Source organism: Pinus tabuliformis, chromosome 6 (assembly GCF_031772625.1).
Source record: "Pinus tabuliformis cultivar Carrire ecotype Pingquan chromosome 6, CPIR1, whole genome shotgun sequence".
In the NCBI taxonomy this organism is placed as follows: Eukaryota; Viridiplantae; Streptophyta; class Pinopsida; order Pinales; family Pinaceae; genus Pinus; species Pinus tabuliformis.
In genome coordinates, this window is record NC_142292.1 from 1,636,091,133 (window position 1) to 1,636,113,165 (window position 22,033).

At 37.2% G+C, this 22,033-nt stretch overlaps 2 pseudogenes; both read right to left on the bottom strand.

Annotated features, from left to right (window-relative positions):
- Window positions 1–8,660: 8,660 nt before the first annotated feature.
- LOC149265197 (protein STABILIZED1 pseudogene) lies at window positions 8,661–10,102 on the bottom strand (annotated as a pseudogene).
- Window positions 10,103–10,784: 682 nt separating this feature from the next.
- The window catches only part of LOC149265198 (beta-carotene hydroxylase 2, chloroplastic-like), a 42,463-nt pseudogene continuing 31,214 nt past the window's right edge, over window positions 10,785–22,033 (bottom strand).

Below are 22,033 nucleotides of genomic sequence, written 5' to 3' on the forward strand. Positions count from 1 at the left end.
CACTTGATGTGAATTAGTAGGATCTTCATATTTTGATTATATTTAAAAGTTTATTTTTTATGTTAATGGTGCCAAGTTGGTTGTGCCCCTCAAGAATTTCCCTTGAATTTCCAAGGGTTCCATGCTTAACAATTTATTTATGATGCCAAGGGTGCCAAGTGGGTCATTCCCTTCAAGAACTTCCCTTGAATTTTCAAGGCTACCATGCTACTTGCCCTTTAAACATCCATTGGCTACAAGGGGAAAATCTAGGTGCAATGACAAAGATTGCTACCATCTCTCGTGTTGCTCGTTATAGTGAGACTAATGGTGTTGGGGATCAAGGAATCTACCTTCATGTGCACCCCTCAGTAAGTCCTTGTGAGTGAATCAATTTAGGGCCCGCCCCGTGGCATCATAATATTCATTAGAGAACATTTGAGGTCTAAAATGGACCTCCTAAGAAAAATGTACAACCAAAATAAACTTTATAAGAACCAATAGGATTCAAGATGATGATGTCAACCATGGGGGATGATTCACCATTTTGGAGGTAAAAAAAAAAAGATTAAAAAATAATAAAACTACTTTCTCAACTTGTATTTTCAACTTATCTCCCTAAGTTCTTACTCAAATTTCAAGTGGGAGTACTCGTTGGATGTAAAATTTAATTCCTCGTCCAAGGAGTTCCCATGTTGCATACTTTCGATGGACTCTATTACATGAAAAGACGTGATTGCAATCACGTTTTTCATATATTTCTCTTTTTTCGTGTAGCAAGGTTCATCGAAAGTATCCAACATGGGTACTCCTTGGATGAGGAATCAAATTATGCATCTAATGGGTGTTCCCGCTCAAAATTTGAGTAAATCCATAGAGAGAGAAATTGAAAATACGAGTTGAACAAGTAGTTTTTATTCTTTTCCCTCTAAAAGTTGATGATGTAATCTAATCTTATTTTATAATTTCCTTAGGAGGCCCATTTTAGACCTCAAAATTCCCCTAATGCAAAGTGAAGATGTCTCAAGGCTTCCATCACAAGTCACGATGAGAGTGCGAGTGGGTGAAATTAGAAACACTGTCTCACCCCTCCCATGCAGTTCCATCCCTTTTGTGCAACCCCATCACCCATGTGTGAGTCATTCAGCGAAGCAATTAACCTATGTAGCCATCATCAAAAGTAGTTATATTGTTTTCACTCTTTTAATTAAATTGATTAACTAAAAATGAAGCCATATGAACATGAGTTAGAATATTTTGTGCATATGGTATTCAAAGCCATGATATTGTAAGAAAGCATATTTGCAAATTAAAAATTTTCATGATAAAGTGATAGTAAACCTCCACAGTATCGTGATATATATATATATATATATATATATATATATATATATATAATAAAATAAAATTATAATTTACTTTTTATGATTTTCTCAATTTCAATCATCTGAGATGTATAATGAGCTAAGTGTCTTCATATTTATAGACATTTATTAATCATTTAATTTATATAACTATATTAATAATATATTAATAATCTCTCATTAATTTATTATCAAATAAAAAATTAGTAAAACCAATGTAATTCATTACCATTTTGTTTAACTTGTAAGAGATAAATAGACTCCAATTTATTGAGTGACCTTTTTCTTTTTCATGTAAAAAAACACATAATTTAATAAAGTTGAAGGAAAAAAATCCGAAATTTAATAAGGCAAACGATTGTAAAGTATAAATAATAATTTTCTTGTAGAGACAGCTCTACATTTCAAGTTTCTTTTTGCATTTTGGATTCAATAAATCTGAAATTTAATAAGGCCAACCATTGTAAAGTATAAAAAATAATTTTCTTGTAAAGACAAGTCTACGTTTCAGGTTTCTTTTTGCATTTTTGCAGCGTTCGACCATGGCTGAACATTTTAACCTATGACCACCTTTAACTTATAACACCTAATAGACTACAACTCATAGGCAAGTCTTTTCTTCTGACCTATAACCAAAAAATAATAAAGCCTAACTTTAATATGACATGACATATGATTGTAACCTAAAAATAATAAAGCCTAGTGATTGTATAAAATAAAATAAAAAATACACAATATAATGTTTAAAATAACAAAATACATATAATGTATAAAATAACAAAATATAAAAAATACCAAACCATTTCATCCAATATGTTGCTTTTTAAATGACACTGAATTATATTAACAATAAAAAAAGGATTACAAAACACTGGCAAAGCACAGGAAATAAGGTCCTCCGTTTGTAGCATTATTATCCCAAGGTCCCCCAGAGGATGTTGGATACCATGACACTATTATTGAGCTGAAAGGTAGATGCATCAAAATACAAAACCACAATTGAAGTTTGTAGAACTTCATCAACACAGAGCTTCATAAACACATCAACATAGTCGCAGGAAGGAAGTTGCAAAAAATACCAAAAAGAGTTGAAGAATCATCAAAACACCTCAACTCGAAATTGTTGCAGTCATGGGGATTGTTGTACGAATTCACTAAACTTAACGGCTTCATTGATGAGGGAAGAAACATAAGTTGCGATAGCGGATTCCACATCCTCCTGAGTCCCGACTACTATTGGTTGTGTCTGCGCCTGGCAATACGTAGTTCCACTTGAACCATCTACTGCTCAGCTTGCATTCCCATCCTCTGCACCGAAACCCACCCAATAGATGTGGATGTGTGCTACTACCCAGCCTGAGATCCTCCTGGGACAACAGTGAAGAGAAAATCTCGAAAATTGGATTTCATTAAAGCTCTTGATTCGAATCTCTGTGTAAAAGCCAAACCAAAGAACAACCATACGATCTGAAGCAGATCGGAACAGATTCCTCTATCCTCTAAAACTCCAAAAAAAATCTTGACCTGTAAAATGAAAACTACAACGCCTAAAAGCTGGTGCATGTCTGGAGATTTAAACAGGTTGCTAAAAACAACAATGGAGCTCTTCGCCTATGTATCTTCCCATTGAACGCCAAAGCTGCGAAAAATATTCGCTGAGAAGTTATATAAATTTAAATTTCCCGCGTGAATGCTGAATTTGAAATTCTCAGAGGCGTATGAAGCATTGAATACATCAAGTAAATGTCTAATCCATGTTGTCCAAAATCTGTACTAATTACATTGAAGATGTTAGATGGCCAGAAGTAGAGTGATTGAGTAACCATAAATTCCAGGGATATGTATGGCACTCATAGATATGTAGCATGCTTTTGAATGCGGCAAACCATAAATCACAAGTTATCCGGTCATAAATGAACGGCGGCTGTATATGCCTACCTTTCGATTTCGGCCTTAGTAAAATCGAATGGTGGGCATATACAGCCGCCGTTCATTTATGACCGAATAGCTTGTGATTTATGGTTTGCTTTGAATGCAGGAGTGTGTACGTAGCACTTATTAAATAACCTATAATGTTGGAAATATTGGTTTCCATCGATCTCCAAGGATCGTCGGCTTCCCATAGTACATCGATACGTCGACACTCTAGTGTAATTCGTACTCAACAGCTAAAATATTAAATATTAACTATTTCCAAAAACTAAAATATAAGAATTAAAATAACATAAGAATTAAAATTAAAAGATATCATTAGCGGAGATATAATTCTTACATAAATTTATAAAAGTTATAATTTTTTATAGAATGCTTATTTACAAATTTTGTAAATTATTTATTTTTAATTAATAAAATAAAATTATAAAATGCTTATTTACAAATTTTGTAAATTATTTATTTTTAATTAATAAAATAAAATTATAAAATGCTTATTTACAAATAGGTGGGAAAAAAATACTAATTATTTTTTAGTTAATATAAAAAATTAATATTTAAAATATCTTTATTTAATAAATTTTATGTTATTTTATTTTATTTAATAAATTTTATGTTATTTTATTTTATGATAAAATTAGACAAGTTTTTTTGTTATTGAAATTATGGATATGATTATGTATATTATATATATGAATAGGATAAATATTATGAAAGTAAGAGGTTTCTTAAAAAAAAATCACTTTATTCAAAGTCACTTTTTGGTCAAGCTAAGATGACATAATATTTAATGAAAAGTTGTGGGGTGATAAAGAATTATGAAGAAAAACAGTGTTCCACGGGGACACGTCCCCCAGGGTTGGGTGCGCGCACCCCTCGCACCCCACGCACCCGGGACGGGGAGTCTCTTGGGGGTGCGTTTCCCCACGCACCCTTTTTGGGGAGTCTTGGGGAGACGCAAGGGGGTGCGTTTCCCCAGTGTGGGAGTCTAGACTCCCCAAAAAGGGTGCGCCTAGGCGTCCCCCTTCAGTGTGGGAATCTAGACTCCCCAAAAAGGGTGCGCCTGGGCGTCCCCCTTTAAATTTGTCTAATAAGACTTAAAAATTAAATATTAAAAATAAAAAATTCAAAAATCAAAACCATTAATTTTTTTTTAAACTAAAATTAAAACTAAATAACTAAAACTTAAAAGTCTAAGCTGAGGGACGGTGAGCCGAGTCATTGTTGTTGAGAGACACTGAGCCAAGACAGCGTGCTACGTCCCCTTGCAGGCTTGCTATTGGCAGTTGCTCCAGCTATTGTTGTTTAAAATTTTGACCACGACTTTCAAGTTTCAGCCGCAGCCCAGCATCCTCGGACCTCCTGAGTCCTTTGCCGTCAACCCTCTGTCCCTGACGCTGTGCAGCTCCACCTCCAGGTAGACATTAAAGCTTGAAATCTGAACTGTTTTAATGTTGTAGTTTAAAAAAAAAATGTTGTAACAGTGAACATACAGCCTGCGGCCCTGCTGTAATTTTTAAATTTTTAATTTTTTTTTTTTAATTTGATATCATTTGTTTAAACTATAATTATAATGTTTTAAATTTTAATAATTTTTAAATATAAATTTTAATGAAAACTTCAAAATGCTTCAAAACACAGTCACTTGAATTTAATTTTTATTTTTTTCTTATGTTTTTGTTTTTAAATTTTAATAATTTAAATTTAATTCTACTATATTTGCATTGTAAATTTTAATTTACATGATGAATTTTTTTTTTAAACTCTTCCTGCAGGGCAGAAAAACAAAAAAAAATTGCAAAATAAATTAAAACAGTGACACAACAAGCTGCAAGCCTGCAAGTGTAAAATCATTGATTACAACATGAGCATTATTTGAATATTTTATTATTGATTTTTATTTTTGTTTTTTGTATCTCATGGTATGTATGAATAATAATTAATTCAATAATGAGACTTGTCACTTGAGTATGTCATATGAATGATGTATGTATCAAAATGAATGATGAGGATGGATCAATGATTCAAATTTCAATTGTCTACTTAATATTTATATGCTTTCATCATTGAATAGTGAACAATGAATATGAACTCGAATTATATATATATATATATATATATATATATATATATATATATATATATATATATATATAGGTATAGGTATAGGTATAGATATATAGATATAGATATAGATATCTATATCTATATCTATATCTATATCTACCTCGACGACTCCCCGCACCCCCAAAATTTTCCTAAAATTTGAGGGTACTCCCACACGTCCCCCCTGTGCGTCTCCCCGCACTCGCGTCTCCCCACACCGGAGTCTTGGTGGAACATTGAAGAAAAATAAAACTTAGATATTATAATGATGAGATCAACCCAAATTTCTAAAATCAAAACCAACTCCTTGTCTTAAATAGTGTAAAGAGGAAAAAAAAGAAATTAAACATGTTAAAATATGAGTTAATTCCCAAAACATATTCCGATAAATATGTTTGTCACTTTTGTGTATCTAAAAAGATGGAAAATGGAAAATATTTTCTCTTATAATATCCAACCGAGAGTTAAAATTAAATCTAGATTTTAAAATATGTGTTGTGCTACCAACATTCTTAATTTTTTAACTCAACAAAACTATAATGTTAATGGAATTTTTTGAATATTTTTTAAACAATCAACAAAAGTAAAATATTTTTAATACATTTTGAAGAATCACAAAAATTATATTGATCTTGAAATGTTTATGATAATTTTTAAACATAAAAATAAAATTATAAAAAATTTTAAGATCTCATTTGTCATTATCATATTGTTTTAATATCAAATAAGGAAAAAACATGATTAAAAAAATAAAGATAAATTAAAATATGATTTTAAAATAAGATTAAAAATAAATATAAAAGTGAACTTGCAAAATGTTAATTAACTTTTAAATAAAGATAAATTAAAAATAAATATAAATTGAACTTACAAAATGTTAATGAACTTTTTAATATTTAAAGACAAGGGGAAGGTTCATTTAAATTGTTCGGTGGAGATGTATTGGTTCCCATATACATTTATTGGTAAGTGTGTAATCTATACCAGGTAAACATGCTATATATGAAAAATTATTAAATAAAATAAAATGTTTCGTGAAATGAGAAGTTTTAGATAATGAGATATGTAACAACATGCTTTAAAAGCTAGCAAGTTCCTCATGCTAAATGGAAGATCCCTAACTATAACCACTTCTATAAAAGATAATGGTATCTAAAATTGATTAACTAATTGATACAATAAAGTGAATATGAAGTATATTTTCAAAGTATTATGTGAATTCAAGCCCTTGTTACATGGCTTACATATATATAGCAATTACAGAGAGTATTCATTATGTTGAAGCTCCTATTATATCTCAATTTTACATTCATTTCGAGATTGATGATGGGATGTGTATTGACTCTTTTGATAACTTAATGTAGACAACTTTATGTGGACGACAATATTTAGGTTTTTGTTAAGGAAAGAAAAATTCGACTTCATTAATGGAATGTTAAATCTTCCTTATTTTAATGTTTTGATGGGAGCTTTCACTTTGAAGAGTGTAGTATTCATCACCAATCCTGAAGCACAAGTCAATGTTCTCATCGTCATCAACACTTAGTGGCTTTTTGACAACCTAGGTACATTTTCTTCCCAAAGTTTTAATTAATTAAATGAGGCCTTGTCTACGGTTTTCTGGCTTAATTCCATGGTCTTATTTATGATCAACATAACCTGACTTGTTTATATAATAAATCATGTCATAAATATATGGTTATTAGAAGTTTAACTATTCTCATTCAGAGAATTTCTAGAATTACTTTTGTTGAATTTGTTTGGATTTATATCTATACCAATTATTTTGGAGGCTTTTCTCATCCTAGCACCCTCTGCAACCTACACACAATGTTCAAAATGTCACTGATATTGTGTTTAGAATTATTTCATCTTCACTTTTATGAAGGTATTACGAAAAATTTAGCCATGGGAAACATTTCAGGTTTTAATATAATTAATCCTCAATGAACACAATAGCATGATCAATACTGTGAGAAGTGACCAAAGGGACGAAGACAGCAGACATACCAAAAGTGAGAAAAGAAGTCAAACTTTGAAGGCGCGCGTACAAGTAACAAGATATCAAGAACAATAAAACTAGCAATTACACCAGAGGTGCAAAGGAACACTGAAGGAATAGAAGATTCAAAAAGATTTTATAATTTTTTTTCATGTTGATGGGGCAATGGTAATTGTAAACTGAAATGCAATTCCCATGCCTCGCTTGTATTGACTATGCTAGTTAATTGCCCCTAATATTTTATGTATGGCTTTGCTAATTAATCAACGCTAATATTTATGTATGGCTTCACTAATTAATATTTTCCTTTGAGTCATGAGAAGCGACATAGGTAACACGTTCCCACAGCTGGGAGAGTATTGAAATATGTATGTGTTCACTAATAAATCGCTTATCCTGTGGGTTCAGTGTGTGTCATGTGCTCGCTAGTGGAACAATGCAAAGTGGTCCCATGACAGGAAAAACATTTATTTTTAGTTAATTATCGAAGTGTGGTATATTGTTGTGTTGTTTTGTTTTCGAATTTGTGGGGACTTTAGGATTCTATAATATATTTTTTTCGGTGTGTTATGGTGTTTTCTTTTGGAAAGCACGTGTGTTAATATTTTACAATATTTCTTCTGCTTGGCAGGTTTGAATTTCTATTCTTTATCAGCGTGTAATGAATTCAGAATTCAATGTTGAATCTATATAATATCAATGCGTAATAAAGTCAGAATTCAAAGGTGAATTTCTATAAATAAATGAAGAAGCCCAAACCATTCGCATTCCATTGAGAGTAGTAGAAGATGGAGATCTGTAACATTCCATCACTTTTATGGACATTACTTTTACTCGTTTATTTTTCCATTCTCTGTCTCAGTCCCTCCTCATTTTGTTTGGCCCTTTAATTATCACACTGTCAGCATCCTCGTCTTGGAAATTCTTCTGATCAAGAGGATCTCCTTGGACTTATGTCTACAATCACCTATGATCCATCTCAATCGTTAAACACTTCGTGGAAAACCAACATTTCGTTCTACGAGTTAAGAGTTGTCATATGCAATCAACGCAAACAGAGAGTGGTTTCACTCAATGTTTCATCAGAGGAATTGCAAGGTATAGTCTCTCCTCTTCTCAACAATCTCTCATTTCATAGAATGGTTGACCTTGCCAATAACAGTTTTCATGGTCACATTCCATCTCAATTCAGAAATGTTTTTTTCTTAGAGATGCTTTAATTGTATATGAATCAACTCCATAGTTCTATTATGCCCATTCTTGGTCGTTTCCGTAGTTTACGAGTCATCTTTATGCAGTCTAACGAGTTCATAGAAAACATGTAGTCGACAACACTTCACTTCACTGTGAAGAAAAATATAAGCATCCTCCTCATTTTCCAACTCCACCATAGCCTTCCAAAGCCTCACAGAGTCAGGAATATGCTCCAGCCCCTTCCTCAGCACTCGACTCTTGTTCGCACCATCTTGTTCGATCTTTGAAGCTTACATCCACAACTTCACCAAATTGGGGATCGCCTTTACACCATGCGCAATGACAACTTTGGCTTCATCTGGACTCGCCAATTTGCAAGCCTCTAACCATACATATTAATTCTTTAGGAATTCTTCACAAAAATTTTAATCAAATATCGTGCATCCTGTAGCTTCCCTACAACCTCCTCTATCCTCTTCACCGCAATCCAACCAGGAGGATGCTTCAGGTTAGTACAAGTAACCAACTTGAGCAACAATCTGGCATTTTTAACTTCCAAAATATCACGCACCGTTGGTAATCTTCATACTCTTGAGATCAATCAAATACTCATTAAGATCTATGACGGTCAATCCTAAAACTAAATTAGAGAGCCTATTGAGCTTCAAAGACAACACAGTCTGTCTCCCCTCTCCAATAGTCGTGAGATGAGTCACCAATGTCTGCGCCCACGGTGTCTCTGTGCCACCTGCAGCCCTGTTTTTCGGATCCAATGCACTGACGTGCTCCTTCTCTTGCCTGGCATTCTCCAACAATGTATCTAGAATGGGAACAAACTCTCAAACCTCTTTTTTTTGTTCCGAAGCGAATAATCCCCAATCTCTGGTATGATGTCCCACTCCTCGATGGAGAGCGTATACAATTTCCTCTTAAGATCTGCAAACTGCTTTGTAATTTTCAGGTTTGAGGCTCTGTACTTCTCAATCTCCTATGTTTCAACCTTGCCTCCCGCTAGTCCTTTCTGCAAGAGTCCATTCTTTAATCAATTCTCTCCCAGACGACATCGACTTCCTTGTCATCCTCATCGTATTCAACAAAGGCAAACAAATCCACGTCGTTTCCCTCAAATTCATCGAACTTCTGGTTCTCATCATATCCCTTCTCTTCGTCTACTTCTTCCTCCTCTTTGGCACCCACGGCACTGGCACCAAAGTTTCCCCGTCCTTTTCCTATTGTCGTGTTGCCTATGGTAGTGGAAAATCGATCTAGGGCGAGCCTCCTGAGTCCAATATCAGACCGCGTGGTGAACACCGTGGCCCCTCGGCCCAGCCCGGCCACATAGTTCAGTGGGGGTTTTGTGTTGAGAAACTCCAGCAGGGGCTAGTGAACATTCGACGCCAGCATCCTTCCTGCAACGAGGAGTAGCAATGGGAGTAGTTACAATTTATTACTCTGAACTATGTCAAGTTGCAGACCCTCTTAGTAGTGTCAACACCTTCTTCGACTGACGATTTAACATGTACATACGTTGATCCTTACATTGGATTGAACCGAATTTTATCGCCTCGCTCGCGACTTTTCCATGTGTAAGATTTTAACCGGCCGGAGGATGATGAAAACGAAGCAAGGGTACTGGTTAGGGTGAACAATGTTTGCTCACCCCAAGCCCCAACAAGCCTGGAATGCATCATCAACACCATTTTTATTTCATTCATTTAAATGATGCACCAGCAAGCCTGGAAGTTGGGTACAACATGAATAATTTGTATTCCCAAAGTATATTTCGTTGTATATGTTATAGCTTCTGAGGGGAGCCACTGTTTGAAATTATGCCAATCTTGTGCATTTACAATGACCACCTCTTCATTTACTTTCCTTAATACAAATATTGGTGAATTTTGATTTTGTAGAACAATTTACAAATATATTCTCTTGTCAAGGACTCACGTCCAGAAAACAACCCTTCCATGATGTCTTCCAGTAGATGTATGAATATGGCCACTGTAATTGCTTCCAATGGATATTGCTATGCCATAGGGGTATATGCTTATTCGTAGCTAATTTGAGATAAGCTCCCCTATGCATCCAATTGTGTCAATGATTAGAGAGCCATCAAAAACGAAGAAGTCATTGCCTTCTCAGCACTCAAAGTGAAAAGATAGACAACACATAATGATTCATAAGGGCTCTACTCTAAAGATCTTTCACTAAAGATTTTGGAGGCCCTTTATTTTACTATTATACAAATTCTCTAGCTCTTCACGGCCTCCAACCTCTTCCAGTTCCTGTGAAACTCACAAATCAATAAACTATCAATATATCTTCACCGAAGATCACACATGAATAACTCTAAACACATTTGAAATACAAAGCTACAAACAATTATAAGGGAAGAAGCAAACTCACTTTTGGTCCAAGGAAAAGACCATATGGTACACCATTAAAATTGTCTGCATGATGAAGTTGTAGTGGCATCTAAACAAATATGTATGATATTCGCTACTTACTAGAAATAATTTTTGTCTAACTCACAGATAGATGAAGCGATCTATAGAGCTATGATAAGGAATCTAGGAACAAACCTGATGTGCAATTGCTACCTTAAGAAGATATGGAACATCAACAATAGGCCCAACAGGAAAGCAGCGATGAACAAGACCATCATGGACAAACATATATGCCATCCCAAAAACGGTGATACCAAGCCCCTGAGGAATTTTTCAAAATGCACGGTAGGTTGATAATAGAGTGACTAACATACTAGTGTTGAAAATCACCTTGACATGGCTGTTAAGTCAAACTTGGTTTAAATTTACATTGATCACATCATTCTTTAAAGAACACTGTAAATTTAGTACTTCTGTGAATTTCAATGGTAGAAACAGTCAAAATAGAGGTCGATAATTACAAAACCAAAATAAAGGCCTAGCACAAGGCCTTTGTGAAAGAATCCATAAGCCAGTAATGCAATGGATGGAACAACTTTGATGATAACAAACACGTCATTCAACTCAAAAGGCCCCTCCCTTGGCCTATGATGAGACTGCCCAAAGAAAGTGGATTCTTAATTAGAATGTAAAACTAACATCTCCACAACCTTGTAATCAATTAAGCAAAAGGGGACTGCATAGTGCAAAACACATATGTTATGTTACAGTTGGGTTGTTCTTTTAAATAATTAATTCTTGGTCCACCTTTCTGTGAACTATAGTTATACCTCATGCATATGCCACAACGGGGCATGCCAGAGAGCTCAATGAGTGTAGCGAGCCCAATATTCCATTCCAACCTATACAAGAACATTTTAGAGTCATTATTTGAATAATTAGTTCCAAATCTAATACCAATAGCTCAAGTAGAGAACTTTCACATACTGTGGATCCCATGGCTAATGAAAATGTGTCAAACATCTCTGTGTAGGGAACCTATGCACCCTGTATAATTCCATTAGAGAACAAGCAAGGTAATATACCTGTGTCATCTCATACATATGAGCATAAAGATAAGAAAGTCACAAACTACTGAGAATTTATATCCAAAAGCACACACCCATCTAAATGGGTCTGATATCCACCTGGAGGTGAAATAATTAACAGTCTATTATCATAACTGTGAAGTGGAAGTATTCAAAAGATGGGAAAAGTGATAGTTGGGGCTGAGAATTGAACTGTAAACTAGCATCTACCAAACAAATATGTAGTAAACAGCCGAAACAACCATGCTAGTAATCCCAACGCTGGTAGTGATGGAAGCGAAGAAGTAGGTGTGGTGTTCAGCCTTTCTCCTGGCAGCTCTTTTATCCCACTACCTTTCATTCTCACAAACTCTACTGCTTAAATAATCTGCAAATTCAGTAACAGAATCCTCATCTTCGATGGATTCTGGTTTTGTCTCTTGCTGTTGGAATTTTTCATTCAACGCAGAGAACAGAGGCAGCACTTTCCTTCTCCCACGGAATTCAGAAAAAACGCAACCAAAACTCAACCCATTTTTGTTAACTGACGAAGCTCTGGCAAAAGCAAGATAATAACGAGAAAACGACATGCCTGGTGGTGGTGCAGCTGGTTTGGTTGGCACAAGAAGAGGTGAGAGGGTCGAATCACACATCGACAATCAGCATGGAGATGAATTACTCCACATTTCTGTTTATTCGCATTAGTACTGCAGATGGCCTTTGTGCTCTTCCCCGAATTGGAACCTCAAACCTGTTCTGTAATCTCGTAGACACCTGCGAACACTTTCCCGAGATTCTAAGAGAACGATCTCAGGGAACCATGATCCCTTTTAACCACCAAGCTCTGTTTTCACAATTTACCACCTCTTACCTGACTACATTTGTGCTTCCCAATATTTAATGGGTAATTTTACCCCATCTTATCTTTCCAAAATGAAATTAAAACACGCCAACACCTTCTTCAACTGACGATAGAACCTGTACGTACGTCGATCCCTGCAATGGATTGAATCGAATTTTATCACCTCACTTGCCAATTTTCCATGTGTAAGATTTTAACTGACCCGAGGACGACGAAAACAAAGCAAGGGGATTGGGTGGGGTGAACAATGTTTGCTCACCCCAAGCCCGTAGTGAAAAACTTCTTCGACGTAAATATCAACCAAGACATCGTCTCTTATGCTCGGGGAATAGTGAGGCATTCCAACATGGACAGTGATGGCATGACGTCTAATATCGGTGTTGCTATGCAACATTTAATGTTGCAGCTGTTAGATTTGAAATGGCTGATGTTACAGAGAAGTTTGGATTTGAAATGAATTTAAATCAAATGCCTTTCATACACCTGCGATCACATCGAATGCTCTATAACAACTTGGATAAGGTTCCACTTAGTACGAATATGACAGTACAATAGACTGCAAATTGTATTGCAAACGATGAGGTGATGAAAATAGTCCTGATGATGAATCTTGTTATCACCCCAAGAAACTCACCTAGGTTTTATATCAGTGATGCTCAGGAACATTAAAAATTCAACAGTTTTGTTGGATAAAATGATGGATAAATGGAAGATGTGCAGCACCTTTAAGCCAGATAACCACTCCTACTATGATTTAGCTCAGACATGGGTGAAGACCCCCAAACTACAAGGCTTTCAACCACCAACTACTCACGGTTTAAGGTAAAAGTGATGATGGAGAAGACTAATTACACCAACATATGCACAGGACCCTGTGATGGCCAGCTGCAACCAGTTAGAAGTTCTGTAGAACTATTGTTTAATATATAGACGGGATGACAGCTCCCTGATATTAAAACAACAACAATCTGCAAGCAATTCTAATGAACCATTAAATTATAACACAGAGGTGGGATGACAGCCCCTCTGGTATTAAAAATCCACAACACATCAAATAAATGCAAGCAGGCACAGCCTAGAACAAGAAAGAGAAGTGGAAAGTGAGCAGGTGACAGCAAAAGAAGCTTGTATTAGTTGAAAATCCAGACCAGAAGCTGCAGGTCTCATAGTATTTACAGTCTCCAGAAGTTAAAGGCAACAACAAAGCTCTCATTCATCAAACACTCATCAACCTGATTACAACTATTTTTTCAATATATATGGTGTCTCATTACACAATCTCTTTGTTAGCTATGCGTGGAGGAGCCCATAAATGGCCACCAACCACATTTACATTCAGAAATGGGGCTGCTGATACAAATCTAGTTGTGCTGTAAATGGATTTGACCCCTCTGTTGCTCTGCAGTCCTCCTTTGAGCAGGTGGCATGAAATACCAAAGGAACCATATTGAAAGCACTGATCAGATAAACGATGTCCCGCTTCCTCCTCAGCCATACTTTTGATTAATGGCAGCTGATGAATCATTAAAACGGCTCAATCATGACTGCTTGGCTTTAAAATAGTGAAATGTTGTCACTCTGTTCATTCCCGCCCATCACTCTGAAACGCTGGTCAACCAAACTTTTACTCCACATGACATTTATTTGCTACAGGCCGGTTGCTGTCCGTCAACCATTGATCTGCCCTCAAGAAATCGAACGGTTGAGGTGCATATCGGGAGCCCTTTCCTAACTGTCCTTTACGTCCCGATAGAGAGGCTGTTTTGGAACCGTACAGAGGACGCGTGGCACTGTTCTATTGCATCGGGCTCGCTTGTACGAAAACCACTTGCCGAGCAAAAGCGGTCCGATAAGGTTGGCGGTTTTCCTTATAATTGGAAACACATAACACTGCTGCAAACATGGGAAATTTGCTTTTGGCGGACCTGAATCATATATATATTATGTTTTAGAACCCTTTCGGATCCGAAAACCCATCGCAATCGCACCCACCAGGCATCCTTTGCATTTCTTTATATTTCCTTTAACAAAGAAAATGCGCCCAAAACCAACGAAAAAGGCCCAGCGCGGACTTGAAATTTTATGAAAAATGACCCATAAACCATCGGGTCCGACCCATCGGGTCCAAACTCCATCGCAATCGGCACCTGCCCAAGTCCTCCTTTGTATTTTCTTTATACAAAGAAAATACACAAAAAACATTGAAAATGCGACGGGCGCGGACTTGAAATATTATAAAATGGAGCGTTGTACATATATCGGGTCCGGCCCATCGCATCGCAACATAACATATGTTAAAGCCCGCCCCTTTGTTATCACCGATAGCGATATGCCGATTTCGATATCGGCAATCGCTCATCGCAAACAATAAAGCCCAACTCTTTGAAATCGCCGATAGCGATATTGCCGCGGACCCGATAATTTATCAGACATAATTTATAGCGCCATCGGGTCCGACCCATCGGGTCGCAAACATAAAAGGCCCATGCTCCATTGGAAGTGCCGATAGCGATACGCCGATGCGATATCGGTGATCGCTCGTCGGCGAATAATAAAGCCCCCTTGGTAAGTCCTCCATTGCGATACGCCGATAGCGATATCGGCGATCGCTCATCGACGATGTATCATGTCGCTGCCACTGCCTCCCCCGACTTGCGATATGCCGACGCGATCTGGACCGTTGATCGGCCAGATCCAATGGCTGAGATTAATGTGGATCCATAAGCCTGCGCTTTTGATTTTAATATGGTTTTTTGGGTATTTTCACCTCCCGATAGTGTAATTCTGCCCTCCAAAGGGCTTTTCTCTTGCAACTTTTTTGATCGGTGGGCAGCTTTTTGTCATAATTTGAGGATTTGAACCGCAAACATGGATCTTGGGCATGATTATAAGTATATTTGCAGCCTTTGAGAGCATTTTGAATCCATTTTTGATCCTTTTGCATAGCAAAGCTAACACTGGCTCCTTCTAGGGATGAGATCCTCCATGTGAGGTCTCAAGAACTTGCAGATCAATGCCTTTCTAGGAACAAACAAGTTAGCCAAAATTCCTAGTGTTCCATTGGGCATGGAGTCTACTATAACTATACTAAAAACTGAATAAAGCACACTATTTACAGCTTTCAAGGCCAAAAGACCTTAAATCACATAGTTTTTCAAAAATCGCCCATTAACTGGGCCATCAAAGACAGGTTCTCCTGCGATAATTTTCAGTATGAAGGTATTGTTCCCTTGAATCTGTGAGATGATGAAAGGGCCTGTCCAAAGAGCATCAAACTTCCCATGATTGCCTTTCTTTTCTTAAAAAGCATCCCATTTCATGACCGAATCCCCAACCTGGAAATTGTCTCTTTTTGTCTTCTTGTCAAAGGCTTCCTTGACCTTTTGTTGATGTGCTGTAGCTTTTTCAATCAGCTGCTCTCTGATCTGATATAATTCTGTTAAATCAATGATTCTATTGTCCATATCATCTTCTTCATTCTGCGCTGTTTGGAGCAACTTTGCCACAGGGAGGGTAAGTTGAATGGGAAAAACAGCATCAGTACCATATACCAGCTTGAAGGGAGAGCAGCCTGTAGATCTCTTAATGGTCACTCTGTCTGCCCAAAGTGCATACTTCAGCTTGGCATCCCAATTCTTCTTATTATCCTCTAATAGATTCTTAATAATCCTGATCAGACTTTTATTAAAGTATTCTGCTAGACCATTCCCTTGGCGGTAATAGGAGGTGGAATGAACAAGTTTAATGCCCATTGAATCACACATTTCCACCAACTCCTTTGCCTTGAAGGTTGTTGCATTATCTGTTATAAGCTTATGTGGGCAACCAAATCTGCTGAAAATGTTCTCTGATAAGAATTTCATGGCCACATTATGACATCCTTCCTTGTTGGGATTGCTTCAATCCATTTTGTAAAATAATCAATGGCAACTAATATCCACCTGTGCTGGCCACTGGAGTGTGGGTTGATTTCACCAATGAAATCCAAGCCCCACTGTTGAAAAGGTCCTTTTGCAATTATTGGCTTTAGGGGCAGGGATTTTAACTGTTGCTTACCTTCAAATCTTTGCACCTGTCACAGGATTTAACAAAAGCAAATGCATCAGAAAATAAAGAGGGCCAATAGTACCCAGCTCTGAGAATCTTATGGGCTGTATTTTTCCAATAATGATGTCCTCCACACATGCTGTTATGGAATTGCTGCATTACTTATATTGACTATTCTTTGTCCAGGCATCTTAAAAGCACTCCAGATGGATCCCTCCAATAAAGCAAGCCACCATTGATGCAATATTTCATTGCCTTGATCTTTAGCGTCCTTGCTTGACATTGAGAAAATTCTGAAGGAACTTCTAGCTTTAGCAGGAAATTAATTATTACAACATACCAGCTACATGAAGCTAGGTTCTCGGCCACTGACTGTCCTCTTTGCGTTTCAGCTGTTTCATGCTCTTCCATTAGACCATTTTCTGCTACATTGAACAATAAATCAATGTCCAAAGACCTGCAATTTTCTTCAGCCAACAGTTTAGCAAGCCCTTGACCTCTTACCAGCTTGGTGGGCTTCAGCTCTATGTTGAATTCTATCATGTTTGTAATCCACTTCGCTCTTTTTCCATCAGCATCAGGCTACATCAAGACATCCTTTATTGCAGCAGAAGGCACATATGCAACTATTTTGGAATGCAAGATGTATACTCTGAAAACTTTCAAAGATTTGATAAGAGCATAAGCATGCTTTTCAATAATATCATACCTCAGTTCAGCATCCCTCAGATTCTTGCTAAAAAAGGCCACTGGATGCTCTTGACCTGCTTCATCTTGCTCCAACAGGACAGCTGCAATGGTATCCTTAGAGGCAAATGAGAATAGATGAAACTCCTTGCTATAATCAGGGCTTATTAAAGTAGGAGCTTCCACAATAGCCATCTTAATGGACTCAAAAGATCTTCTAGCCGCATCAGTCCACTTCACCTCTGCTCCCTTTTTCAACATGGAGGTTATGTGCTTAACCAGCTCAGCAAAATTAGGAATGAACCTCCTTACAAAGTTAATTTTCCCAAGAAAAGATTGTATGTATTTCTTTGATCTTGGAAGAGTCAAGGCCTGAATTGCTTTGACTCTTTATGGGTCAATTTGAACACCTGCAGCAGACACTACATACCCCAACAGTTTGCCTTCTTCCAAAGCAAATTGGGATTTTTTGGGATTGAGCGAAATTCCAAACCTTCTGCACTTTAAAAGCACCTTTTTTAAATGATGTAGATGATCATGATGGCTGCCAAAATAAACAGTTATGTCATCAAGATAAATTAGCACGAATTTATCCTTTTCACCCACAAAAGCAATATCCATAGCGCGCTGAAAGGTGGCTCCAGCATTCATCAGCCCAAATGGCATATTTGCATACATGAACGTGCCCCAAGGAGTGGTGAATGTTGTCTTCTCTTGATCATCTGGATGCACAGCAATTTGATTAAAGCCTGAAAATCCATCTATAAAAGACATCACTTTGGCACCTGAGACTTGCTGCAACAAATGCTCCATTTTTGGCAGGGGATAATTATCCTTTTTGGAGCATTTATTTAGATTCCTGAAATCAACGCACAATATGATTTCTCCATTCTTCTTCCTCACAACAACCAGATTGGCCACCCATTTAGAATATCTGAGAGGCACTATGATCTTAGCAGCCAGCAGCTTTTTAATTTCTTTCTCAACCAGAGGAAGGAGTAAAGGATTCATTGGTCTCAGCTTCTATTTGAAAGGAATGGTGTCTTTCTCAAGCGGAATTTTATGCTGAATTATATTCTTGTCATATGTCTTCAGATCGTTGTACTCCCAAGCGAACACATCAGCAAATTGCCTCATTAATTTTCAATATTCAGCGCTCTGATCAGCAGATAGATTAGTAGACAGATTTATAAATTTGGGCTGACCTGGACCTCCTATATCATGCTTGCAAACTGCAGATTGATCTTCTTTTTGGGCAGCTTTATAAGGCACATCATTGTGGTCAAACAATCTCTCAAGCGGAATCAGACCCTTAGGAATATGGCTAGTAGGAAGCTGGACTATGCTATTCTTGCCAATCTCATTTCTAAGTTGGGACTTGGGATCTTCTAACAAAGCATCATTATTTTGGTCAATTTGCATTTCAGAGAACTCATCAATGACTTGAAGGAACCTATTTAACTCATCATCATCATCAAAAACCTTCCAATGGTGGACATTATCAGGCACAGAGGTTCTATACTTCATTTGTACCTCATAAACTAGTTTTGGAGGCGATGGAGGAATGAACAAACTAGCAGAGACAGCAAGGGAATCAGCAAGCTGATTTTGGGCTCTAGGAATATATGAAATGCAGAAAAAATCAAAGAAATCTTTGACTCTCCATACCTCATCTCTATAAGCTCTCAGCCTTGGATGCTTTGCTTGGAATGTTTTATTTACTTGCTAAATTATCAGATCAGCATCTCCAAACACCTTCAGATTTTTTATTCCTCTATCTTTGGCTTCATGAAGGCCCAACAGCAGTGCTTCATATTCTGCTATGTTGTTTGTCACCTGAAAAACCAGCTTTAGAGACAACTGAATTGTTTCTTATTGTGGAGATACTAGCACCACCCCTGCTCCTGCAGTCTCCTTGGTACATGCTCCATCAAAGAACATCTCCCAAATCTGACCTCCTGTATCATGCTCATCCTGAGCTGTTGGTTTCCTGATCTGCAATGCAGCCTTCTGAGATTCTTCTATTTGAAGAATGCAAGCTCCAAAATCAGTGTCCACTGCATATATGGGATGGTTTGTAGGATTCTTCTCATCACTAATGATATATGCCAGTTGTGCTTCTCTATATAACCTCCTGCTTTCTCCTCCAAACACTGGAACAGTTGCATAAGATAAATCATTCTGCAATGTCCCTCCTAGTCTCTTAATCCACCCTCTAGACAACAGCATACCAAACTTAGGAGGAACATCGGCCACCACTATGTCCATCATCATACTTTTCATGGGCAGCTGGATTAAGGTAATAGCCAGATCCTTAATTAATCCAAGGCATTTTACCTTCCTTGAATCGAAAGAGAAAAAATCATGATAAGGTCTAGTGATATCAAGGCCTAACTCTTCCATGACAGTCTTAGGCATTAAACTGTGGCTGGCCCCTGTGTCTAGCAGGCAATTGTGGAGGATTTTATCATGGATGGTTAATGAAACATAGAAAGATGGAGAACTATTATCAGCAGGTTCAATCATGGGGCTAAGCACAATAGCAGGCTTGTCATCTTGCAAATTGACAGAGTCAATGGAGGTTTGTTTAGACTCTAGTTCAAGGGCCTCAAGGATGGGTTTTCTGAATAATTCACTCTTCACCAATTCAGCCAGAGGCATGGATATTTTCAATTTCTGAATTTCTGACTCAAAACTAAAAGAAGAGAATACTTTATCAGTAGTTTTTACCTCTTGAACTGGAGCTTTGAGGGTGATAGGATCAGTTGCTGGTCTTCTTTGCCTGCTATTCTGTGGCATTGTTTGAGCAGCTGCTTCTTGTGCAACATTTTCTTTGACATTCTTTGCATTGGATCTTAGATTATATCTTTGCTGCTATTCACCAAATTGCAGAACAACACCACTATCCCACCTCTGATTGTTTTGCTCTTGTAGCAATGACTCTTCATATTCGGCCAATGTTAAAAGTGCAGCACTGCCTTTATCCTCCAAGCAGTGAATTTCATCCTCATCTTCTTCAAATTGTTCCCCCTCCATGACTGCATTCTGAAAGGGAGCTTTTACTTTATGATCCTCTTTTGCTTCTTCACCCTTTTGCATAATTTGTAGCTGCTCATTTTCTTTTCTAAATGGGTTTGGATTTCTTGAAGCAAATGTGTTTTGCTGCCTTGTTTTTCCTGAAGTCTGCTCAACCTTTAACTTAGAAATTTCAGCAGCCAATGACTCGATCATTTTAGTCATTTTCTCTAATTTAGGCTCTGAAGTTGATGCAGGGGAAGAAGAAGCCTCACCTCTCGGCCTTCTTCTATCAACTTGACTCTTTAACTTCTATGCTGCCAAAATATTGGATTCCACCTCCAGGGCTGCCTCTTGCATATCACCCAGAGTAGCACATCGTCTTTCTCTCAACAATAAGCAGAAATCAGAGTCAAAAGCATTGGCATATGTGAGTTTAGCAGCAGTGGGGGTAGGCTTTACCTCAGCTGGTATTTTACTATACATTCTATTAAATCTTTTATTGAAGTCAGGCAAAGACTCACCCCTTTCTCTTTTCAAGTTTCCAAACTCTGTATGATAATATAGCAAGTCCTTCTTATCTCCCCATTGCTTCAAAAATGCATCATCTAATGCTTCAATATCTATTATGGATCTTTGGGGTAATTCTCTAAACCAATTCCTAGCCTCACCATCAAGGCTCTAGACAAAAACTCTCATCCATACAGCATTCTCACTTATATCTAAGTTATCAGCATAACTGTAAAAAGCTTCAAGATGTTCTTTTGCTGTTACTCCCTCTGTTCCAGTAAATTTAGGCATATATTTTTGATATTCTCCCACAGGCATAGGATTTAGAGGCATAGGCAATACCAAAGGTCCATATCTAGCAGCAACAATCCTCTCAATCCTAGTAGGTGCTTGTTGTCCTGCCATGTTTGGAATATGTGGAAGAATACTAGCAAATGGAGCAGTGGGAACCAATGCAATGGATGGCAGAGCTATTGGGATATTTTGGACAATATGGGAAGCTTTCTTTGGACTGAGATTCAAAGTGGAACTAACTGAACAAGGGGCTGAACTAATCTCTGAAGGAATTTCTATATTAACAGTGCTGGGCTCTAGGCCTTCAAGCTGTAATTCTTCAGTTATGAATTCATCTTTCAGAGACAAATCGTAGTTTTTAGGCTTACTTGATCCCGATGCCCCTTTCTGTGATGATTTCTTCGACTTAACAACTTTCTCAGGGTCTTGCAACGGTTCAGTTGGAGATTTCTACGGATTTCTTCTAGTATGCCTCACAAACTGAGCCAGAACTTCAAAGTGGAGTCACTAAAGGATGGTCTTCCACCAATGGAGTCGCCAGACAGAAGATTACAACCAATACTGTGTTCAAACCTTGTCTGTCATCA